Source organism: Pseudophryne corroboree, chromosome 5 (assembly GCF_028390025.1).
Source record: "Pseudophryne corroboree isolate aPseCor3 chromosome 5, aPseCor3.hap2, whole genome shotgun sequence".
In the NCBI taxonomy this organism is placed as follows: Eukaryota; Metazoa; Chordata; class Amphibia; order Anura; family Myobatrachidae; genus Pseudophryne; species Pseudophryne corroboree.
The window spans coordinates 461,744,865-461,771,673 of record NC_086448.1 but is presented as its reverse complement, the minus strand read 5'-3'; positions in this window follow the sequence as shown (position 1 = coordinate 461,771,673).

Sequence of the window (26,809 nt, the reverse complement as noted above, 5' to 3'; positions counted from 1 at the left end):
GGATTGGCGAATTCGCTGCAGATCCACGTGTTTTGGTGAATTTGCTGGCGTTTTGGCCCGTTTTTAGGTCCATTTTCGCCCATGCCGATTCGTCCACAAAAAAATAAAAAAATAAAAATGAATAGGCATGGGCAAAAAGTGACTCCAAAATGGGCAAAAAGTGACTCCAAAATGGGCGAAAATGCCTGCAATTTAATACACTAATGTCGAATTAGTGCCATTTTTTCGGCTAGCCGAAGAAAACGGCACTAAATGAATATGCCCCTATTTGGCAAGTGGGTGGGTTGTAGGGAAAAGGTGTATGCAGAGCCGGTTGTAACCAATATGATGCCTTAGGCAAGATTTTGGCTGTTGCCCCCTAGCACGACCGTTAGTTCCGCCTCTGACCCTGCACCCCTTTCCCAGCACCATAACCCCTCACTTATAGCAGTCCTCATTTTGGTGTTCTTACCACCTATATTTTAAAAAGGAACAGTGCGCATATTCGGCACACAGCCCCAAAAGAGGTATGTCCTTTTTTATATGAAAATGCGTCTTATTTGCATTACTATGTGGCTAGGATGCACAAGTAGCTTCTGCTGATTAAAATGATATGCGGCATGACTATATTCTGTGTGTGATTGTGGCTGTATCTGCATACGAAATGCTACGTTACAGTGATTTCCAGGAATACACTGTAATATAGATTTCATATGCAGATATAGCCGCAGTCACACACTGAATATAGGCATGCCGCATATCATTTTAATCAGCAGAACCTGCTTGTGCCCCAGGGCATACCAAATGCCCTAGGCATTTGCCTAGTTTGCCTATGCATAGGGCCGGCTCTGGGTGTATGGCTGCATGCACACTGGGAGGGGGGTGGAGGAAGAGGTGTGCAGCTGTATGCAAACCGAGAGGGACCAAACCCTACCACAGCAGGTAAGCACTAGCAGTCCATCGTGCACCCTTCCCTCCTCCCGTTGTTCATCTCACTCATTGTTTGGCAGGCACAGTAGAGGGGGAGGCTGTCATGCTTGCCTCCAGTGTTAGGGCTGGATGTACTAACCTCTCCTGCAGTGTTAACTGCCTTTATCCATGCTCCCCTGCCATCTCCTCGGTCACCTGGCTCCTCCCCGTCCCGGTTCTATTATTAGCTTCTGTTGTTTCTGCGTCACTTGTACTCTCCGTCACAGCTACCTCTCCCATAGGCTGGCCACTGCTCTTTCACCAGCCCCATATGCACCAACAGAATTCTGTGGCATGAGCACATGTGCCAGTGAATACCAAGGCTCGGCTCCTTATGGATCCCGTTCGATCCCCTGGAGAGACAGCTTTTCAGGGATATTATCCTCCTCACATCAGGTGAAGTAATGCCCGCTTGTGTAAACATCCAATAGGGGTTCCAACATGTTTCTCCACGTCCACTTGGGTTCAGCGGCTTCCTCAGAGGTCATGACCCTCAGGACTCCTCCAGTAGAAGTGAGTGGGCACATGCCCAAGAACTCTATAATTGAAATTTACGTCCTGGCCAGGACTAAAAACTGCCATAAAAACGTGGTGCCTAACTACATACAGCACACACAGTGTATTGAAGCCTCATAAATAAGATATTACCTACATCTACTCCACTGGATAAATATTGGATGAATTTAATTACCAGTGGAACCTATGAGACTGGTGCTGCCTAGATAACTATAAAAGAAAGAGGAAGTGTGCCTTTCTTATATGCTTGTTCAATTTTATGATTTGTTTGGTATTCAATATATAAAAAATGTTTCTATGTAAAGGCATTTATAATGCTGGCTGGTGTTCATCTGTTCTGTTTTATATATGTATTTTTATTAATGTGCACTATTAACAGTAAAAATATCTATATCCAAATCTCCAATCAGTGCTGCCTTGATATTATATGTCTTGAGTTGAATTAATGTCAGGGAAAAGTGTTGCCCTGGGATAGACTGCAGCAGATAGGAGATCGGTTTTCTGACCTTGAGCAAGTATTGTTTGAGTACTATTGTCACTATTTTTATGGAATAGGTTTCTTATCCACACACATATGGTTCCGGTATGAATGGTCGACCATGTTATGGTCGACAGTCATTAGGTCGACCACTATTGGTCGACATTGACATGGTCGACATGGACACATGGTCGACACACGAAAATGGTCGACACATGAAAGGTCGACACATGAAAAGGTCGACATGAGTTTTTTTACTTTTTTTGGTGTCGTTTTTTGCGTAAAGTGACTGGGAACCCCAATTAGTGCACCGCGTCCCCTCGCATGTCTCGCTTCGCTCGCCATGCTTCGGGCATGGTGCCTTCGCTCCGCTACCGCTTCGCTCGGCACAGATTACCGTTCCAATCGTAGTCCACTTGGATCGTAAAGTATGGAAAAGTTCCCCAAAAGAAAAAAAAGTTAAAAAAAACTCATGTCGACATTTTCATGTGTCGACCGTTCATGTGTCGACCATGTGTCCCTGTCGACCATGTCAATGTCGACCAATAGTGGTTGACCTAATGACTGTCGACCATAACATGGTCGACCATGTGACCGGATACCCACACATATACAGGGCTGCCATCAGAAATTATGGGACTGACAAAAGAGGCACCCCCCCTTCCCCCGCAAAAAAAAAAAGAAGATTTTGCAGCACTGCTCCACCCCTATGTGATGTCATATATTGAGATATTACATATAGGTGGACCTACAGGAACGGTTCAGAGAGCTGATGCGCAGGGAAGGCTTGTTATAAGAAGTCCTGGGCCCCCCTCTCTGTAAGGGCCCCGTGACACCAGTCCCCACAGTACCCACCTGATGGCTGCCCTGCACATATATAAGCGTTTCCTGCTGTCTGTGGGAGCAGAGTCTAATTTTCTTATGTCTCAAAAAGGTTTTTATCTTCTACATACACAATCCCCTTAAATCCTCTTAAATATGAGAATTCCCTTAACTGTTAACAGGTCTGCCATCAGGTAGGGAGGGGGCGACTGCTGGGACTGCAGTACTGGGCCCAGACACAAGGGGGGCTGTCCCTGCAGTTGCAGATATCTGTATAGAAATTTCCTTATCAAAATGACCGCAGGCACGCAGCCATGGAGGAGACAACAAAATGACAATATGGATGAACAAATACATAGGCACACAAGGAACAGCACGTTTAATATAAGTTAGAGAGAAGGCAACATTATCTCTGCAGGATCATGGCAAACCAAATAGCACACTGTGAGACTCCAGCTGACAGCGGTACAGCAGGTCTACGGTATCTATGTGTGTGAGAGGGAGGTGACTGGGGCAGGACTGGGGTATATGTGTGTGAGAGGGAGGTGACTGTGGCAGGACTGGGGTATGTGTGTGTGAGAAGGAGGTGAATTGGGCAGGGCTGGAGCATACTGTATGTGTGAGGGATTTAGCTGGGTTGGGGCTGGGTATATATATGTGAGCGGTAGGTACAGTAGCTGTGGTAAATGCGTGTGAGAGGGAGGTGGCTGGGGTATACTGTATGTGTGAGGGAGGTGACTGGGGCAGGACTGGAGTATATGTGTGTAAGAAGGAGGTTAGTGTGGCAGGGCTGAGGCATATGTGTGTGAGAAGGAGGTGGATTGGGCAGGGCTGGAGTATACAGTATGTGTGAGGGAGGTGGCTGGGGTGTGAGAGGTAGGTAGCTGTGGTATATGTGTGTGAGAGGGAGGTGGTTGGGGTATATGTGTGTGGTGTGTGTGTATATGAGTGAGGTAGAGCTGCCATGAGGTTATTAATGTATCATACTTAGGTGGCTGAGATAGGGCTAGGGTATAATATACTTTATATGATATACTGACATGTTATAATAACACTCACCACCATAGCCAAAACTTTCACAATTTTGTTTTAAAAAAAGTGGTTTATGCACCAACTGATGCTCCACCCCCACTGTAGCTCCACCAACATTATCCACAGCTCCACCCTGCATACGCATGCGCAGTTATTACCTGATCGCCCACTGTGTGAAAACGCATAGCATCGGTCAGGTCTGAATCAGGCCCTGTATCATATTACTGTACTTTTAAACAAAATACATTTATTTCAGTTTAACAGAGTGCATTATAACTGTTACTGTAACTAACCAATGTCCTAACCCAGGGGTGGTCAACCAGTCAGAAGGAAAGAGCCAGAAAAGATCTTTAGTCAAGTGAAAGAGCCATTATCATGTTAGTCAAGTGAAAGAGCCATTATCATGTTAGTCAAGTGAAAGAGCCATTATCATGTTAGTCAAGTGAAAGAGCCATTATCATGTTAGTCAAGTGAAAGAGCCATTATCATGTTAGTCAAGTGAAAGAGCCATTATCATGTTAGTCAAGTGAAAGAGCCATTATCATGCGCGTGCGCAAAAAATGGGGGCGTGGCCTAGTTGTCACAAACCAACACTCCATTTTTGTGCGCACACCTTTCGGTATGATGATTGTAGGAGTATGAATGACCTTGTGTCACAACCCTGGTTTTAGTCATGTTGTACAGTGCCACATACATAAAATGCTCCAGTACTGTGCTACATACATATAACACCCCAAATACAGTGCCACATACATATAATGCCCCAGTACAGTACCAAATACATATAATGCCACAGTACAGTGCCACATACATATAATGCCCCAGTACAGTACCAAATACATATAATGCCACAGTACAGTGCCACATACATATAATGCCCCCAATAATGCTCACCACCGCTGTCGCTGGTCTGGTCTGGGCGGCTGCTGCGGACTGGTCTGGGCGGCTACAGCTGCTTCCTGCCTCTGAGCCTGAGGGGAGGAGAGTGCACGCCTCCCCTGCCCCTCAGTAAGTCTCTTGCACATAATAATTATGGCACCGGCTCATGAGCCAATGAAAGCTTGCGGTCTGGCAGCCAATCGCTGCTGCCGGTCCGCGTGCTCTAATTGGCTCACGGGCTGACACCCGTAGAAACTCTGCTGCTGCACTCGGGAGCATTGTGCCGGCCAGCGGGAGTCGGGAACAGGCAGCCATGCCACATGCAGCGGGAGAAAGGGCCGCATCTGGCTCGAGAGCCGCGGGTTGGCCACCACTTTCCTAACCAATAGTAACACATACATACTTCCTATTTTAAGTCTGTTATGTAAGTTTTAGTGGGGAAAAAAAGGGTTAACTGAAGGTTCACATTTCCCTTTTTTTTCCGGTGAGGGCAATGCCAGTGGTTATTAATTTAGCAAAAACTAAAAAGCTAGGGGGATATTCAGGTTGCTCTGCTAATTGATGCGACTGCAATAACCTGGTGGCGGCAGCACTGCGCATCCACAGGTCCCGTCCTGCATGTGTGCACGCAGTTAATTCTATTGGATCGCATTAACTGCGAACGCCTCTCCTGATTGACAGGCAGAGGCGTTCATGTGTGTGTCGGCGGCATTTTCGGGACAGCATTGGGGAAATGGGGCCATGTCGTCGGTATTTTCAGCATGCCTGGTGTCATCACATGCAGCCGCTCCAATCAAGAAAATGACGGCGGACCGCCTGCATTCTCAGTCTAGCTGCGGCTGCAGGGGGGCTTCCACAGTTGCTGCGACCACAATTAAATGCGGTCGCAGCCACTGAGCAAACCATGTAGCATTCTGGGCAGCCTTGCCCTGCTAGGGGCGGACCCCAGCATGCGATAGAACGGATTTCAAATCCTGATTTTTAGCAGAATTTGCAATCCATACTTAATAACCCACCTACTGTAGTGTAGACTGATTGCAAAACTGTGTCTCTGTATCAGTTACTGTCAATAATGTGAGTCTGTATTTCTGCTCTTGTGGCGTTATGTATTTAATGTGTCCTTGGTGGTAGCGTACGAGTATAAAGCCCAGCTCCGTAAATCTGTAGCTTTCATTTCAGAAGTACAATGAACATGAAATAGGCTGAAACCAGCAACGTTAGAAGCAGTTATATGAGAACAGACAAAGGCAAGTCGCTAGTTGCTGTGTTTGCTAATGAAATACAGAAAGTTGTCGCCATTACTTGCCCTTTCACTTCTTTCCTGCACGTGCACATTCCTATATAATAAGTTACAGACGCAGCCTGCCAGTGCTCTCAGTAATAATAGGGTACAGAGATGCCACGTGTCAGCAGGGCATTTGTCTTATATCTTTTCATTCATTTTTTGCTAGTGTTTCTACTAGCAACTCCTATTGTCAAGTTATTTTAAATGTATTCATAGAAATTCTGCAAATACAAATAGCATGTATGAGTGCTAAAGATTGATGCTTTAAATATTCCCTAGGATGTGTAAATAAAGGCAGTAACTGCAACTCCCCGTTCTTTCACTGTTTGCTTTTGCCCTCGTGGTGCTGTGTCTGGAGACAGTAGGGCTGATTCTCAGTTGGGAGCAAAGCAAAAATAAACAAGTAACTTTGTATCTGGGACAAACCGCATACCTCCCAACTGTCCCGATTTTCGCGAGACAGTCACGTTTTTTGTGGACTGGCCCGCGGGCCGCAGTGTCCCGCGGTGGGGGAGGGCAGTTGGGAGGCTCTTTCTCTCGCGCTGACCTGCTTAGCAGTGCAGCGGTGAATAGACGCTGTGCGACTAGAGTCAGAGGGAGAGGGGGCATGCCAGCAGCTCACAGAGCGCTGGGCATGCCCCCTCAGTGACGAAAACGGGGCGTGGCTTGCGATTGCGGGTCCTCCGCGAAGCCAAGCCCCCTTTCCATAGGCCACGCCCCCTTTTCGGGAGTGAAAGTGTGTCCCTCCTCCACCCAGGAGAAAGTTGGGAGGTATGCAACCGTATTGTAATGCAAGGGGTGCAAATCCATTTTATTGCATCAGGGTAAATACTGCTTTGCTATGCCCCCCTATCTATATCAGCGCTGGTATCTACAAGATAGCATTCCGATATGTGGGACAATGTATGATGGTCAGTAGCATTGACCAGTCCAACACCTGTAGCTATTGATTTTGACAGCTGCAGGTATCGTTGGCTGTAGTGCTGTCCCTGGTTGTGGTGGCTGCCGACTCTGGGCTGTATAGGAGATCTTGTGAGACTTGCAAGATCTCAAGCATGCCCCGTGAGCCGGCTGTTAGAGAGACACAGTGTAACAGCACTAGGCTGATGCGCTGTGGGGGGTCTGACAGTGTTCGTCAGAGGGGGTACTTTCCACTCCCGCACTTTGGCATCTGGGATGTTTATACATCTTGGTGCCGCTGCTTCCTGCTTCACCTCGGTAAAGAGGCAAAGCAGGAAGCGTTATATGCGGGTATAATCAGCGGCAGCTCCTACCTTGTTGTAGGAGGAGGGTTGGCGATGTTGCCAGGTCTCCCGTGCCTTGTATCTGCCGCTGCCTGGGTCCCGGCATCTGTGCTATGTACAGTTCACAGATGCCAGGACCCGGCGCATACACAGTAGCAGCATCAGTACTGCGCATGCGCAAAACCATGGCTTCTATGGGCTGCATCAGCTGCAGTCCACAGAAGCCGGCTAGGGCTGATGAGAGAAGGAGCTGGCCTCCTAGTGTTTTCCCAAGTGACAAAACACCCCCAAAAACTAAAAAATAGTGTGTCTACCTTTTTTGTGTCATCCATTTACATGTTAACCTTTTCACCCTGTCAATCTTTCCTAATGTCTAACTATTCTATGTCAACCTTTTCACCCTGTCGACCTAATGCATGTCTACCATTAGTGGTAGACCTATTGACTGTAGATCCTTTTAGTGTAGATCTAATAATCCATACCTGATGAGGCATGGTGATGTGAACGGGGGAGTGTAGATGGCGCTTTCGGGGCGGCTGCCAGGGACGTGCAGTCAGGGGAGGCAGGGGAGGCAGTGCCTCCCCTGTCATAATGATTAAAATAAGAAAAAAAAAGATATTTATAGCACAGATTCTGTGATAAATATCTTCTTTTATTATTGTAATCATGTCCCCCCTGTGTATGTGGCTGGATGTGAGGGTCGGAGGCAGCGGGAGAGGTGCCTCCCGCTGATAACACTAAATGACCGGGCAGCGGGGGGCGGGCAGGGTGCGGGGCGCAGCAATGGGCTGGGAAAGCCCATTCAAAATGAATGGTGAAGCGGCACCCCTACAGGTGCCTCAATGACAGGGGCGTGCATTCAGCCACGATGAATGCACGCCCCTGTCAGTCCCCCAGACAGGCCCGGATTGGCTATTGGCCAAACTGGGTAATATCCCTGTGGTCCGATTGGGGTGTGGGGCTGCCTGTCATAAACGGCATTGCCCCCCCTCCACGTCCCCTGCTAACTATTAAATATATTAACGGAGTGCTGAGCTACGGCCAACGGCCGCTATCTATAGCCGGCCATCTCCCCCCCTTCCCTCACCTGGCTGCATTGTGAGCGCTGCGGCCGCTATATAGAGCCGCCATCCCCCCCTTCCCGTCATCTGGCTGCATTGTGAGCGCAGCAGGCGCTATCTATAGCCGGCCACCCCCCCCCCCTTCCCTCACCTGGCTGCATTGCGAGCGCTGCGGCCGCTATATAGAGCCGCCATCCCCCCCTTCCCGTCATCTGGCTGCATTGTGAGCGCAGCGGGCGCTATCTATAGCCGGCCATCCCCCCCTTCCCGTCACCTGCTTACTGGCTGCAATGTGAGCTCTGCGGCCAGCGGCCGCTGTCAGGAAAGCCGGCCTGACCCCATCCAGCTGACCAGAAGACGAGGTCCGTGCACCTAAAGGCCACTGTCGTCATCGGCACAAACCTTGCGGTAAGAGAAGGTCCGATTGCGGTGAGGTATGAGGTGTAATATAATATTTGGAGGTGTTAGGTGTAATATTATTTCTGGGGGTATGAGGTGTTAGGTTTAATATTATGTCTGGGGGTTTTGAGGTGTAATATAATATTTGGAGGTATGAGGTGTTAGGTGTAATATTATTTCTGGGGGTATGAGGTGTCAGGTTTAATATTATGTCTGCGGGTTTTGAGATGTAATATATCTGTGGCTATGAATTGTAATATGTCTGTGGCTATGAGATGTAATATGTCTGTGGCTATGAAATGTAATAGGTCTGTGGGTATGAGGCGTAATATAATATTTGTAGATATGAGTTGTTAGGTGTAATATTATGTCTGGGGCGTGAGGTGTAATATTATGTCTGGGGGTGTGAGGTGTACTATTATGTCAGGGTGATGAGGTGTAATATAATTTTGAAGTATTGATTTCGCCTACTTTGGTATTGGCTCTGCCTACAGTTGGTTTGGTGCCACCCACATGAGGCCACTTTTATACATTTTTCCAGGGACACTTGTTTCCCAATCCGCCCCTGCCCGCAGATGTGATTGTCCCAGCGGATCCAGTGCTGGATCCGCTGTCCAATGACCCACAGGCGACACAGGAGGTGAAAGTGGCCGCGCCTGTGTGCCTGAGTGCGGTGGCTCCATTAAGTTAATGGAGGCCCTGGACAACAAAATTGCATTCATGTCCTCCTCCCACTCCCTTCCCAGTCCCAAACACTAATTATTTTATTTTTTTCTATAAAAATGTACAATATACAATATAGAACAAGTATAATGAGCAGGCAGGCAGCGGGCATTGGCAGCATCGGACTGAGATGCAAATTAGTGGCGGAGGGCTGGTTCAGTTGATGGTGGGCGAATTTGTAAGCCATTGGTGGTGGCAGCGGGCATCGGCTCAGAGGCAGTAGCGGGCATTGGCTCGGCGGCGGTAGGGGTCACCCGCAGGATTCGGCGGACATTATGGCTGTAGTGCCTCACCAGCCACTGACCTCACCACACGCTACTGGCGGCTGCGTGTCGTCACACGCAGCCTCTACAAATGAAAAAATTGCGGTGGGTCTCCTGCCGTTGCAGTCAAGCTGCGCAGTATTCTGATCATTGTGCAGGACAGCCAACTTACTGTAGGGCCTAATTCAGACCCGATCGCCCCTATGCAAATTTGCAGTGGGCCGCCCCGTGTAAGTGTGTGAATGCATTCGTACGCCATGCAAAAACTTGGCAAGACAGCGGACAGCTGCAAATCCGTTTGCAACTCACTCACCATCGAATGATTTTTCCAGTCTGTGCGTAGCACAGGACTTACTCCTCCAGTACGATAGAATCAGGCTGATTGGGGCAGGAGCTGACGTCTCACATCCTCCCAGAAAATGAATGGGGATGCCTGTGTTTTTCCTAGAGATGACTTTTCCTGACACTCCCAGAAAACGCATGGGGACCCCTGTGTTTTTTCTGACACTCCCAGAAAACGGCCAGTTACCACACACAATCGTCTGCTTCCTGGCAATCACCTTGCATATGTCTAGCGTTAGACATTTTTGCGCCATTCTGTCGCTATTTGGGCTCACGCCTGCGTATTGCGGTGCAAATGCATGCGCAGTCATTGGATAATCGCCCGCTGTCCGATTTTGTACAACAGCGATCACGTCTGAATTAGGCCATAAATAAAGGTCTAGCAGTAACATGGACAACTGAACTGGCCGTCTTAGTTGTCGTAAATATAGAATGATTCTTCACTTCTGGTGATATAAGTTCAGGTAAACTGAAAGATCAACAGAAATGGGAATGCATTAAAACAGCTAGCAATACTCACAACATTAATAATTTGGATATCTTGTTTATAAAATATATTTTTGCAAATTGGCCCAGCAAGCAATTACTGCAAATATGTGCTTATTCTGCACTGTTGTGCAATATGACTTACCTGCACAGGTCTATCTGTTGTCCTGTGTTGCCCATATCAAGCTTTTGAGCCAGTCCATAAACTTACGTGTAACAGCACTTGCAGAACTTGTACACTGCACTATTGGCTATATATATAGCACTATGATCTGTACGGTACAGCTGTGTTAGATAACGGCCCACAGAATTCTGCAGAATTCAAGTTATTTTTGGATAATCAAAATTCTGTCCAAACGTTACCGATCTTAAAATGGTCCGGTGAAGGTCATGATTCCATGCTTAGGACTTTTTTCTAACCACAGCTAGCATGCGTTCTGTGACTACAGCACATAACACTGTGACTTAAAACAGCCTACAGTCCTGCAGAGTGGTGGATGAATACGCTGTTATTTCCTGAGTGGCTGATTTGACTTTCAAATAAAGAAGTAAAACATGAATCCCAGCTGTACATAACAACTCAGTGCATCATCACTGGACCTGGTCGCATGAGGAACACAGTTTAGTACGTCTCTTAGTTCTCACCAAACATGCAAAATGATTCTTCAAATCTGTCCATCAAAAGGCACTGGATATTGTGATTTAAGAAAGTAAATAGACCACACTGAATTACAATGTTTCTTCCTGAGCATACAAACAGGCTACTCCCTACCATAGGTGTAACTAGGAAAGATCTGGGGACATATTATTCATGAAAAATTGTGCAATGAGAATTTTTAGTTTTCAATTGTCATTGAATTCTCTCACAATTGTTTCAGTATTTACAATGCCAGCATGAGATTAGGAAGCTGTTCGCCATTTTAGGGTGGCGAACAGTTTCAACATCAAACTCCAGAAAAAATGTTTTTCCAGAGTTTGAGGAATATCACAATTTCTACATCTCCTGCAGAGTGTAGAAATTGTGACATTTTAGTATAATGAATATGCCCCCAAATCTTAAACAAGACATTTCACAATTATTATATCCCCTCAAAATCGTATTTCCCCTCAATATTCCAATTTCAACAAAAAGAGAAAGAAATGTAAGTCACACTCATTTGTGGAATTCGATGTGCCCTTTTACCACACTATTATTTGCATCTAGTTGAGCACAGTGACCTCCTCTGTCTACTGGCATCCCCATACCTACAGCCTCTCCTGGAACCTAATAACTGGATGCTGGTCACTCAATTACCAGAAATAGTCTCTATAGGGCTCTGGGTACTGTCAGGCTACTTCCATTCACAGTAGCTACTACCTATTTAATCACCCTCTTCTATACCTTGTAATCTGTCATCTTGTGTCTAACAGCTGTGGGATCAATGGCGTGGCTGTTGGTATTGACATGGGAATCTGTACCTGGTATTAACAATAAAACAAACCTGCGCTTGGTATATAACATTTATACATAGTATTTATGGCATATGGCACATGGCAGTATAAATGCCCTGTGTGGATACAAAACAAAATGGCAATTGTTGTCATAGCTTGTCTTCACTTTTGCAGATATGATCAGGGGGGCAAATGCAGGATTGTTCCGTGGTAAACATCCTCACACTGTCATCAGGATATACTATTTACACACAGAAGCAGCCCGGGCATACTAACTGCACACTCAGCGCGGCTGGGCAACTTCATCAACCTGTCTCTCAGCGGTTGTGGGCAATATAGGCGCTACCGCGGTCTCCCGGCTGCCCGCTGTGGTGCGCAGCTTAGGGGAGGATTGGCTGGGATGGTGGCAAATAATGCGCACTTCCGGCGTACAGAGGCTTCTGTAATATAAGCTGCAGCTGCGTCCTGCATTTGCTTTACACGGATGCTCCGCATTTGTACCTCGTGGTCTCTGTCTGATCAGTGTGGAACAGGTGGCAATGAATTGGCGCAGGTGGGGGGTTTATGGGTACTCAGAAACCCCCCCTGCGTGCGCTACTGACGATCATCATATACATATGTATGTACAAAGCAAAATTAAAGTATTGAGGCTTTAGCTCCTACTCTTTATAAAAGATGTGCGTAGACCCCCGTGTTTTGGGTTTGGGTCTAAATAATTTTTGCTTTTGTTTTTGGATCTGGATTTATTAAAACATTTCTAAAAACAGCTACATTCATGTGCTTTGGACTAGTTCTTGTTCCTACAGTATTATTAACACCAATAACTTTAATTTCCAATAATTTCCTGTGTGAAATGCCATCTGAAATAACATGGGAGGGACATACATGTCATTCAAAACACGTGAGATTCATGGTTTAGAATTCAGGCCTGTCCAACCTGCGGCTCTCCAACTGTTGTGAAACTACACATGCATGCCCTGCCACAGTTTTAGCATTCCCTGACAGCAAAACTGTGGCAGGGCATGCTGGGAATTGTAGTTTCACAACAGTTGGAGGGCCGCAGGTTGGACAGGCCTGGTTTAGATCTAAGGTCAAATCTTGGAGGGATGATCTTAGCAGGGAACCAGTTTGACTTGGAACCCACGGCACGGTGTATGTGATATCATGCTGTCACCGCTGCTGAAGTGAAGAGGAGCCATGAAGAGGAGCAGGCTCTGTGCAACTTAAAAACAAGCTGCCAAATGGATACAGAGCATGGAGCTGCTGGAGTGACAGAGGCAGAGATGTATATAAGGGGCACTACTGTGGGTATTATGTGTATAAGCAGCACTATGTGGTCATTATGTGTAAGGGGCACTACTATTAAGGGCATTTTGTGTAAGGGGCACTACTGTGGGAATTGTGTATAAGGGGCACTACTGTGGGCATTGTATAAAGGGACACCACTGTGTGGCACTACTATGTGGTGTAATATAAATCAGGGGTACTACATGTGGTGTAATATGAATAAGATTAGGCTACTGTGTGATGTAATTTGAACTGGGGGTACAATTATGTGAACACGCTGCTTCTTTGTGAAATCAATGTCCCTATATAAAGTATGTGAAGTAGGGCACTAGTTTATAGTTTGCAGGGAGGTGCTGAAAATACAGGCACTGGCCCTGGCAACACTTAATGTGGAGGGGGTAGCAGGGAAAACGAGTTCTACCACCCCTTCAGGACTACTTTAAGCCCTGGGCCTCAGTATCAGTCACATATCACATATTTTGCAAGTCCTACACTGACAATCACATTTTAAATAACAATGAAGTACCTTAAAAATCAATTGCACACACTCCAGTCATGGAAGCTGATATCCATCAAGGCTTGATAGACAAAAGTCAAGATGAAATAATTTTTTTACATTTTTTTTTAAACAGATACAAGGATGAAGCCTAGGGTGTAATAGTGAGATAAGAACACACGTGATCTGTTGTGGGAACACAGGCAGGTGTGTAACTAGAAAATACTATTGTGTAATGATGGGACTGGCTGTTGCCTGCATGTTTTTGATTTGTGTGTGGGTTCTTTTATTTTCTCAGTCTGTCTCACACTATCTCTTTGTCTCTGGTGAGATGGCTCTCTGTCAGAACTGGGGATTTTTCTGTACCTGGACTGGAGTTTACGGTTAAGGCTGGATTGGAGGCCATGTGTAAAAGCTGGGAGTCTTTGGTTTCTCCTCATTAAGTATAGTACTGAGAAGTGTACTAGGCACTGGATAGGAGGGCTGCCCAAGTGAGAGTCTTGTATTAAACAGCTTGCTAGGTTCTAGTATCAGGTAACTGGGCTGCAACTGGTGATGCGTTTGGTACCGGTGTATGAAGTAACCGGGCTGGTAATGCGTCTTTTACTGGGCTGGAACCAATGATGTGTGAAGTGACTGGGCTGAAACCGGTAATGCTTCTAAAACTGGTCTGACACCAGTAATGTGTCTGGTCCCAGGCTGGGTCCGGTGTTGCATCTGGTACTGGGCTCCACAGAGATACAGCACCAGTGTGACTGGTGATGCTTCCCAGAGATACAGCGCTTGAACATACAGGACCCTGTTGGACTAGGGAGGCGTCTGAAGATACAACGTTGTACTGGCAATTGACCAATGCTCCAGGAAGGGTTTAAATAGGGCTTGCTAGTCCCTGATAGGCTGCCAGGGTCAGCTAAAGCTAAGAAGTATTCCTATTGAAGGAGCCACGGTCAGCTGACCAAATCCAACATGGTGGCACTTATGCACCAGAGCATGTGGAATTCAGTGAAGAGAGAGCCAGGGTGGCATGGAGCGGTGTCTGACCCAGTGCAGAGGGGGTCATAGAAGATCTCAGCATATGCCACAAGAGGAAATGCAGAGGTAAGTATTGGACTTTATCTGTGCTCCCTATCTAATATGATGCAACTGCGGTAGATTGAGTGAGAGCACCGCTAACAGATGTGGTATGTCTAACCACTGTTCACCGGATTAGAGATTGGATTTCTTATATACTTAATATAACCCAAATGGACATCTGATTTAAGATTTAAAGTTCACTTTAACCATTAGCCTATCACTTTGACCATAAATAATTTGATTTGGTCCTGGACCACCAAGTCGAGACCCCCGTTTAAGAGTCTCTCAGCACACCAGGATGCCTTGGCACACAGTTTGAGATCCACTGGACTAGGGGCAGCCCAGCAGCTCCCGTGCCTTCTCTGAGCACACACTGCGCCATTAAAACAAATTTCTACTTGCATCACAAGTTATTTTTGTCTAGTATCCACTGGATATCAGGTAATCATTTTTGGCTCTGTTTTGATAATACTCTAGTCATTTGGGACTGATGTACGTCGGATCCCTCAGCTGTTACCATTCCCATGTGCTGATGCTGCTGTGTTTTTTCTCTCCCCGAGAAGCAGTGGGTGCCACATAAGGAAGACATGACAGACCATAGAAGATTATTATGTAGCTGAACCAATAGTCTAGTTCTAGTATTCACGTGAATAGACTTTGCTTTGATACTGCTGACCAGTGAGTGATTATCTGCAGACTCGTACTGTGCTTGTGTCAAGGTGCTCGCACTGAGATTTTTATCGTAGAATGAATGACAGGAAGGGACTGTTTGGGGATGGTTATGGGGAAGCATTAAAAATGCAGGTGTGCCATAGCCGTTTTTGGGGCATGTATCTTCCGGAGGTTAAAGTCACCTATCCCAGGATGTCAGCTGCCGCACAGGGAAATGCTGGGTGCACGCAGAGATTTAGTTACCAGCGGGTGCCCGGCTTCCTCCCCACAACGGCAATGTGCTGTGTGCTACGGGAGAGATGTCATGACGTCTCTCCCTTACTTCCAAGGAGCGGGCGGCAAGGAAGGACGGCAGCGGTCGGACGCAAGAGCGGGGCTTAAGGTATTGTGGGGGGTATAATTACTAGTGATGAGCGGGTTCGGATCCTCGGGATCCGACCCGCCCGAACTTCACCTTTTTTTTTACACGGGTTCGAGCGACTCGGATCCTCCCGCCTTGCTCGGTTAACCCGAGCACGCCCGAACGTCATCATCCCGCTGTCGGATTCTCGCGAGATTTGGATTCTATATAAGGAGCCGCGCGTCGCCGCCATTTTCACACGTGCATTGAGATTGATAGGGAGAGGACGTGTCTGGCGTCCTCTCCGTTATATTAGAAAAGAACAGAGTAAACTGAGTGACTTAGTTATGTGGGGAGGATTGGGGACGGGGAGCAGCTGTTAGGGAGTACAGTGCAGGGTTTACCACCAGTGAGTTAGTTTAATCCTTTGTTTCTCTGCCTGAAAAAAACGCTCCACCATATCTATGCTCAGTGTGCTGCACTGCTGCATGATATATCTGTGCTGAGTGCACTGCTCACACTGCCTAATTGTGGGGACTGGGGAGCAGTTATAGCAGGAGTACAGTGCACAGTTTTGCTGACAGTGACCACCAGTCCAGTATACATTTGTCTGCCTGAAAAACACTCCTGTGGTGTTTTTTTTCTTTCTTCATACTAGTTTAGCAGTCTGCTGACAGTGTCCACCAGGTCCGTTATATACAGTATATTATATATATAAGCAGTACGGTAGGCCACGGCTGTACCTACCTCTGTGTCGTCAGTGCACTCGTCGTCCACAAGTAATATAATACTATACTTACTATCCATCCATCTACATTGTATACCTACCTGTGGTGGTTTTTTTTTTCTTCATACTAGTTTAGCAGTCTGCTGACAGTGTCCACCAGGTCCGTTATATACAGTATATTATATATATAAGCAGTACGGTAGGCCACGGCTTTACCTACCTCTGTGTCGTCAGTGCACTCGTCGTCCATAAGTAATATAATACTATACTATCCATCCATCTACATTGTATAACTACCTGTGGTGGTTGTTTTTTTTTTCTTCATACTAGTTTGTTTAGCAGTCTGCTGACAGTGTCCACCAGGTCCGTTATATACAGTATATTATATATATAAGCAGTACGGTAGGCCACGGCTGTACCTATCTCTGTGTCGTCAGTGCACTCGTCGTCAATAAGTAATATAATACTATACTTACTATCCATCCATCTACATTGTATACCTACCTGTGGTGGTTTTTTCTTCTTCATACTAGTTTAGCAGTCTGCTGACAGTGTCCACCAGGTCCGTTATATACAGTATATTATATATATAAGCAGTACGGTAGGCCACGGCTGTACCTACCTCTGTGTCGTCAGTGCACTCGTCGTCCATAAGTAATATAATACTATACTTACTATCCATCCATCTACATTGTATACCTACCTGTGGTGTTTTTTTTTTCTTCTTCATACTAGTTTAGCAGTCTGCTGACAGTGTCCACCAGATCCGTTATATACAGTATATTATATATATAAGCAGTACGGTAGGCCACGGCTGTACCTACCTCTGTGTCGTCAGTGCACTCGTCGTCCATAAGTAATATAATACTATACTATCCATCCATCTACATTGTATACCTACCTGTGGTGGTTTTTTTTTTTCCATACTAGTTTGTTTAGCGGTCTGCTACAGTGTCCACCAGGTCCGTTATATACAGTATATTATATATATAAGCAGTACGGTAGGCCACGGCTGTACCTACCTCTGTGTCGTCAGTGCACTCGTCGTCCATAAGTAATATAATACTATACTTACTATCCATCCATCTACATTGTATACCTACCTGTGGTGGTTTTTTTCCCCTTCATACTAGTTTAGCAGTCTGCTGACAGTGTCCACCAGGTCCGTTATATACAGTATATTATATATAAGCAGTACGGTAGGCCACGGCTGTACCTACCTCTGTGTCGTCAGTGCACTCGTCGTCCACAAGTAATATAATACTATACTTACTATCCATCCATCTACATTGTATACCTACCTGTGGTGGTTTTTTTTTTCTTCATACTAGTTTAGCAGTCTGCTGACAGTGTCCACCAGGTCCGTTATATACAGTATATTATATATATAAGCAGTACGGTAGGCCACGGCTTTACCTACCTCTGTGTCGTCAGTGCACTCGTCGTCCATAAGTAATATAATACTATACTATCCATCCATCTACATTGTATACCTACCTGTGGTGGTTTTTTTTTTCTTCATACTAGTTTGTTTAGCAGTCTGCTGACAGTGTCCACCAGGTCCGTTATATACAGTATATTATATATATAAGCAGTACGGTAGGCCACGGCTGTACCTATCTCTGTGTCGTCAGTGCACTCGTCGTCCATAAGTAATATAATACTATACTTACTATCCATCCATCTACATTGTATACCTACCTGTGGTGGTTTTTTTTTCTTCATACTAGTTTAGCAGTCTGCTGACAGTGTCCACCAGGTCCGTTATATACAGTATATTATATATATAAGCAGTACGGTAGGCCACGGCTGTACCTACCTCTGTGTCGTCAGTGCACTCGTCGTCCATAAGTTGTCAGGAATCGACTTACCAGGCTGACATCTGTCCGCCGCTGCGGACTCCGTCCTGGCTCCCTGCGGTCACCTGTCATCTGTGTCCCTGTCATGGGACATCATCGCGGGCCTAGGAGCGCTCCTGTAACAGCAGGCGTGTAGCGCGCCGCGTTCCCGCTGGGCCGCGGCGTGGGCGCCGCCATGACAGTTTGCAAACAGCCAGTATACAGCGGCCAATCCGGTGCTTGGCCGCACCCACTTTTCCTCACTCATCCAATCCCTGTGAACCAAGGGGTATATATGTAGCTGCAGGTCCAGTCTGCAGGCATCCTGGACTTTGTGTCACTCCTGCGACCCATGTGAAAGGATCTGTTCCTGTTGCTCCCGTGTTCCTGGCTCTCTGGCTAAAGACTTGTACTCCTGGTTATCTGCACAGCTCCGTGGAACTTCAAGGCTCAGCAATACCTGCAACTTCCAAACAGGCTTCACACTCATCACCACCTAGTGTGCTTCAGCCTGCAGTTGAGACTGACTCCAGGTGTGTTCCATTCTTCCACCTGTGAATACAGCTTGCTGCTGCCAGTGCTTCATCACCTGCACTGTGAAGTCAGACTCCTGCCTCTGCTCAGGTTTGCCATTCTACACCTTGCTGCCTAAAGTTTCCTGTTTTATAACCTGCACTGGTTTCCAAACCAGAACCATTTCACAAGCACCTGTTCTTCTGTTTATTATATTACCGGTTATTATTTCTTCAAGTCATCTGTCATCCAGTGCCATAGACTTTCAGCTATTATGCTGAGTGATTGACATTTCCGTTGTTATTATTATTTCTGCTACCACTCTGTTATTTACATCTGCTAATAAATATCATTGCGCTCATGCGCAGGAACGTTATCCAGCCTCCTCGTTTTCTCCCATCTACCTCCACTGACCCACTAGCGCCCCCTCCGGGGACACAGCCTAAACACAATCTGACAGTAAGTCCAGGATCGATGGACTCGGATGGTGGACGGAGTGTGGGGTCAGAGGCCTTGCAAAATCTGGTCTCCCGTCTGGATGGTCAAGAGGCTGCGCAGCAGCAGATGTTTCAATTCCTGCAAGGGATGTCCTCCCGGTTAGATACACTACAGCAATCCCTGCCTAGTGTACTCACTTCTACTGTTCCTGTTACTCCAGCACCCGCCAGTGCTGTGAGTTCCTCTGTGCCGGCTGCATCAGCTCCAGTGTCACGTCTGCACCTGCCCGTGCCGAGCAAGTATGATGGCAGTCCAAAGTTATGTCGCGGGTTTCTCAACCAATGTGAAATTCAGTTTGAGTTGTTGCCACATAATTTCCCCACGCCAAGATCCAAGGTTGCCTACATCATCTCCTTACTCTCTGGATCTGCTCTGAGCTGGGTGTCTCCTCTGTGGGAACGTGCTGACCCTCTGATTAACAACTACACAGACTTCGTGTCAACCTTCAGACGGATCTTTGACGAGCCTGGTCGTGCAACATCAGCTTCGGCAGACCTGATCCAACTTCGTCAAGGTACCCGAAGCATGGGACAATATGTCATCCAGTTCCAGACGTTGGCTGCAGAGATTCAGTGGAACAACCAAGCTCTGGTAGCAGCTTTCTGGCATGGACTCTCGGATCGGATCAAGGATGAACTGGCGACCCGTGACCTTCCTGTTCTATTGTCTGATTTGATCTCCCTGTGCATTAAGTTGGACTCTCGCATCCGCGAACGCAATAATGAACGCGCTCGGAGTGAGCCACGCAGATCAAGGTTAATACCTTCTGTACAGTTCCAGTCTCCCTCTTCTGACGAGCCTATGCAGATAAATAGGTCCCGCCTAACTCCTGAAGAGCGGGCAAGAAGAATGCGTGAGAGACTCTGCCTGTACTGTGCGGCTTTGGGCCACCAAATTAACTCCTGCACAGTGCGTTCGGGAAACGCCAGATCCTGACTTGTAAAGGAGGAGTCAAGTTAGGATCTTTCAGTCAAGCTCCTTCCAATCAAGACCTCATCCTTCCAGTGACGTTAGAGACTTCAGTTGGGCTCCAGTCTGCGTCAGCATTAGTGGACTGTGGCGCAGCAGGAAACTTTATCACCCAAGCTGCGGTAAATAAATTTTGCCTATCTACATGTGAACTTTCCTGTCCAGTTTATATTACTGCTGTGGATGGTAGTCGAATCTCCAAGGGGAATATTTCTCATCAAACTGCCCCAGTGGTCCTGGGAGTTGGATTTCTACACTCTGAACTGATTAAGTTCCTGGTCATCCCTCAAGCCACCCAGGAGATCGTCTTGGGCATGCCCTGGCTTCAGCTTCATAATCCACAGTTTGACTGGTCAACGTTGCAGCTTACCTCATGGGGTTCACATTGCCATCAGTCCTGTTTAGCCCAAGTGTGTCCCATAAAGTCTACCGAAGTAAAGACACAGTCAAGTCTCCCAGCAGCTTATCAAGACTTTTCAGATGTCTTCAGTGAGAAGGCTGCTGATGTCCTACCGCCCCATAGGGAATGGGATTGTCCCATCGATCTCCTCCCTGGCAAGAAGCCACCTAGGGGGCGCACCTACCCGTTGTCTGTTCCTGAAACTGAGGCGATGAGCGATTACATCAGGGAGAATTTACAGAAAGGATTCATCCGTCCTTCATCATCACCCGCTGGTGCAGGTTTCTTCTTTGTTAAAAAGAAGGATGGAGGACTGCGTCCATGCATTGATTACCGAGGTCTCAATGACATTACCATCAAAAATAGTTATCCATTACCACTTATTACCGAATTATTCGACAGAGTTAAAGGAGCCCGCATCTTCACCAAGTTAGATCTCCGCGGTGCCTACAATCTCATCAGAATCCGGAGTGGTGACGAGTGGAAAACAGCTTTTAACACTCGAGATGGCCATTACGAATACCTGGTAATGCCATTCGGGCTGAGTAATGCCCCAGCAGTGTTCCAACACTTTGTGAACGAAATCTTTCGTGATGTCCTGTATAAGTACCTCGTTGTTTACTTGGATGATATCCTCATCTTCTCCCAAGACCTTCCATCTCATCGTCTACAAGTCCGTGAAGTCCTCCGACGTCTTCGTGAGAACCGGCTCTACGGGAAACTATCTAAATGCACCTTTGAAGTTCCCTCTATACCCTTCCTGGGTTATATAATTTCCGGATCGGATCTTCAGATGGACCCGACAAAATTGGAAGCTATTGCCAATTGGTCCATTCCAAATTCTCTCAAGTCTATCCAGCGGTTCCTGGGTTTCGCCAACTACTATAGAAAATTTATTCGGGGATTCTCCACTCTCATCGCTCCTATTACCAACCTGACTCGGAAAGGGGCAAACCATTCCAACTGGTCAGAAGAAGCCTTGGCAGCCTTCCAGAAGATCAAGCTGGCCTTTATGTCTGCTCCAGTTCTGTCTCAGCCAGATGTCAACAGACCGTTCGAGTTGGAGGTAGATGCCTCTACAGTTGGGGTTGGAGCTGTCCTCTCCCAGAAGGGACCCGATGGGAAAGTCCACCCTTGTGGATTTTATTCTCGCAAGTTTCTTCCTGCAGAAGCTAACTACTCCGTGGGAGATCAAGAACTACTGGCGATCAAGCTGGCTCTCGAGGAATGGAGATATCTCCTAGAAGGGGCCAAACATCCGTTTAACATCTACACGGATCATAAAAACCTGCTATATTTAAAGGCAGCTCAGTGCCTTAACCCTCGCCAGTCCAGGTGGGCTATGTTTTTCTCACGTTTTAATTTCAAGCTTCATTTCCGCCCAGGTTCGCAGAATGTGAAAGCCGACGCTTTATCCCGATCCATGGAATCTGAAGAGGAGACGCCTGACTCGGTGCCACATTCCATCCTGAGTCCAGTGGTATTCGCGGCATCTCAAGTCTCCCCAGCTCCTCCTCCTGGTAAGACTTTTGTTTCCCCAGAACTCCGTCCCAAGTTGCTATCTTGGGCCCATCAATCCAAGTTCACCGGTCATCCTGGTGTCTTGAAGACCTTCAAGTTCCTTTCTACAACATACTGGTGGCCAAAGATGAAAATGGACATCAAGGATTTCGTGGCATCCTGTCCTAAGTGTGTGCAGCACAAGACTCCTCGTCAGTCTCCAGCAGGTCAGTTACAACCATTGTCTGTCCCTAGTCGTCCCTGGTCACACCTGTCCATGGATTTTATCACCGACCTCCCTCCTTCTCAAGGACACAATACTATTTGGGTTGTAGTGGACAGATTCACCAAGATGGCTCATTTTGTTCCTCTCCAGGGTCTCCCTTCTGCCCCGAGACTTGCCCAAATCTTCCTACGGGAGATTTTCCGCTTACATGGTTTACCCTCAGAAATAATATCTGACCGGGGGGTACAGTTTGTAGCGAGGTTTTGGAGGGCCCTCTGTTCTGCCATGCAGGTCAAACTGAAGTTTTCGTCATCATACCATCCTCAGACGAATGGGCAGACAGAGAGGGTTAATCAAGAACTTGAGACGTTTTTGAGATTATATGTTTCGTCTTCCCAGGATGATTGGTTCGATCTGCTCCTATGGGCTGAGTTTGCCCACAACTTCCGATACCATACTGCTACTGAAACAACACCATTCTTTGCAGTATATGGGCAACATCCCCGTGTTCCGGATTTTCAAGAACTCCCTCATATGGATGTTCCTGCTGCCACTACTGCTCTGACTCAGTTCTCATCCATTTGGAGAAAAATTCACGTTTCTCTCAAAAAGGCCTCCAGCCGGTACAAGTTCTTTGCCGACCGCAAGAGACGTGCGGTTCCTAATCTGAAACCTGGGGACAAGGTTTGGCTGTCAACCCGTAACCTTCGTCTCAGGGTCCCGTCCATGAAGTTTGCACCACGCTTCATTGGTCCTTTCCCTATAGAAAGAGTCATCAACCCAGTGGCCTACAAATTGAAGTTACCACCTTCCCTTCGGATACCTAACGCTTTTCATGTTTCTCTCCTCAGACCTCTAGTCCTAAACCGTTTTCAGAATGCTCTTCCAGTTGGCCCCAAAGTTCGAACTCAGCGGGGCGTGGAATTCGAGATCAACAAGATTCTGGACTCCCGTTGCCGGTATGGACGTCTCCAGTACCTGGTCGATTGGTCCGGTTATGGCCCAGAGGAGAGAAGTTGGGTGAATTCGTCCGATGTCCATGCTCCAAGGTTGGTCCGTGTCTTCCACAGCACTCATCCCTCCAAGCCACGTGGGTGTTCGGTGTCCACCCCTAAAGGAGGGGGTACTGTCAGGAATCGACTTACCAGGCTGACATCTGTCCGCCGCTGCGGACTCCGTCCTGGCTCCCTGCGGTCACCTGTCATCTGTGTCCCTGTCATGGGACATCATCGCGGGCCTAGGAGCGCTCCTGTAACAGCGGGCGTGTAGCGCGCCGCGTTCCCGCTGGGCCGCGGCGTGGGCGCCGCCATGACAGTTTGCAAACAGCCAGTATACAGCGGCCAATCCGGTGCTTGGCCGCACCCACTTTTCCTCACTCATCCAATCCCTGTGAACCAAGGGGTATATATGTAGCTGCAGGTCCAGTCTGCAGGCATCCTGGACTTTGTGTCACTCCTGCGACCCATGTGAAAGGATCTGTTCCTGTTGCTCCCGTGTTCCTGGCTCTCTGGCTAAAGACTTGTACTCCTGGTTATCTGCACAGCTCCGTGGAACTTCAAGGCTCAGCAATACCTGCAACTTCCAAACAGGCTTCACACTCATCACCACCTAGTGTGCTTCAGCCTGCAGTTGAGACTGACTCCAGGTGTGTTCCATTCTTCCACCTGTGAATACAGCTTGCTGCTGCCAGTGCTTCATCACCTGCACTGTGAAGTCAGACTCCTGCCTCTGCTCAGGTTTGCCATTCTACACCTTGCTGCCTAAAGTTTCCTGTTTTATAACCTGCACTGGTTTCCAAACCAGAACCATTTCACAAGCACCTGTTCTTCTGTTTATTATATTACCGGTTATTATTTCTTCAAGTCATCTGTCATCCAGTGCCATAGACTTTCAGCTATTATGCTGAGTGATTGACATTTCCGTTGTTATTATTATTTCTGCTACCACTCTGTTATTTACATCTGCTAATAAATATCATTGCGCTCATGCGCAGGAACGTTATCCAGCCTCCTCGTTTTCTCCCATCTACCTCCACTGACCCACTAGCGCCCCCTCCGGGGACACAGCCTAAACACAATCTGACATAAGTAATATAATACTATACTTACTATCCATCCATCTACATTGTATACCTACCTGTGGTGTTTTTTTTTCTTCTTCATACTAGTTTAGCAGTCTGCTGACAGTGTCCACCAGGTCCGTTATATACAGTATATTATATATATAAGCAGTACGGTAGGCCACGGCTGTACCTACCTCTGTGTCGTCAGTGCACTCGTCGTCCATAAGTAATATAATACTATACTATCCATCCATCTACATTGTATACCTACCTGTGGTGGTTTTTTTTTTCCCATACTAGTTTGTTTAGCAGTCTGCTGACAGTGTCCATCAGGTCCGTTATATACAGTATATTATATATATAAGCAGTACGGTAGGCCACGGCTGTACCTACCTCTGTGTCGTCAGTGCACTCGTCGTCCATAAGTAATATAATACTATACTTACTATCCATCCATCTACATTGTATACCTACCTGTGGTGGTTTTTTTTCCCTTCATACTAGTTTAGCAGTCTGCTGACAGTGTCCACCAGGTCCGTTATATACAGTATATTATATATATAAGCAGTACGGTAGGCCACGGCTGTACCTACCTCTGTGTCGTCAGTGCACTCATCGTCCATAAGTAATATAATACTATACTATCCATCCATCTACATTGTATACCTACCTGTGGTGGGTTTTTTTTTCTTCATACTAGTTTGTTTAGCAGTCTGCTGACAGTGTCCACCAGGTCCGTTATATACAGTATATTATATATATAAGCAGTACGGTAGGCCACGGCTGTACCTACCTCTGTGTCGTCAGTGCACTCGTCGTCCATAAGTAATATAATACTATACTATCCATCCATCTACATTGTATACCTACCTGTGGTGGTTTTTTTTTTCTTCATACTAGATTGTTTAGCAGTCTGCTGACAGTGTCCACCAGGTCCGTTATATACAGTATATTATATATATAAGCAGTACGGTAGGCCACCGCTGTACCTACCTCTGTGTCGTCAGTGCACTCGTCGTCCATAAGTAATATAATACTATACTATCCATCCATCTACATTGTATACCTGTGGTGTTTTTTTTCCTTCATACTAGTTTAGCAGTCTGCTGACAGTGTCCACCAGGTCCGTTATATACAGTATATTATATATATAAGCAGTACGGTAGGCCACGGCTGTACCTACCTCTGTGTCGTCAGTGCACTCGTCGTCCATAAGTAATATAATACTATACTATCCATCCATCTACATTGTATACCTGTGATGTTTTTTTTTCCTTCATACTAGTTTAGCGGTCTGCTGACAGTGTCCACCAGGTCCGTTATATACAGTATATTATATATATAAGCAGTACGGTAGGCCACGGCTGTACCTACCCCTGTGTCGTCAGTGCACTCGTCGTCCATAAGTAATATAATACCCTACTATCCATCCATCTACATTGTATACCTACCTGTGGTGGTTTTTTTTTTCTTCATACTAGTTTGTTTAGCAGTCTGCTGACAGTGTCCACCAGGTCCGTTATATACAGTATATTATATATATAAGCAGTACGGTAGGCCACGGCTGTACCTACCTCTGTGTCGTCAGTGCACTCGTCGTCCATAAGTAATATAATACTATACTATCCATCCATCTACATTGTATACCTACCTGTGGTGGTTTTTTTTTTCTTCATACTAGTTTAGCAGTCTGCTGACAGTGTCCACCAGGTCCGTTATATACAGTATATTATATATATAAGCAGTACGGTAGGCCACGGCTGTACCTACCTCTGTGTCGTCAGTGCACTCGTCGTCCATAAGTAATATAATACTATACTTACTATCCATCTACATTGTATACCTACCTGTGGTGGTTTTTTTTTTCTTCATACTAGTTTAGCAGTCTGCTGACAGTGTCCACCAGGTCCGTTATTATTATACAGTATATTATATATATATAGCAGTACGGTAGGCCACGGCTGTACCTACCTCTGTGTCGTCAGTCACTCGTCCTCCATAAGTAATATAATACTATACTATCCATCCATCTACATTGTATACCTGTGGTGGCTTTTAGTTGTGCGCATTAAAATATGGAGAACAAAAATGTGGAGCTTAAAAAAATAGGGAAAGATCAAGATCCACTTCCACCTCGTGCTGAAGCTGCTGCCACTAGTCATGGCCGAGACGATGAAATGCCATCAACGTCGTCTGCCAAGGCCGATGCCCAATGTCATAGTACAGAGCATGTAAAATCCAAAACACAAAAGTAAAAAAATGACCCAAAAATCAAAATTAAAAGCGTCTGAGGAGAAG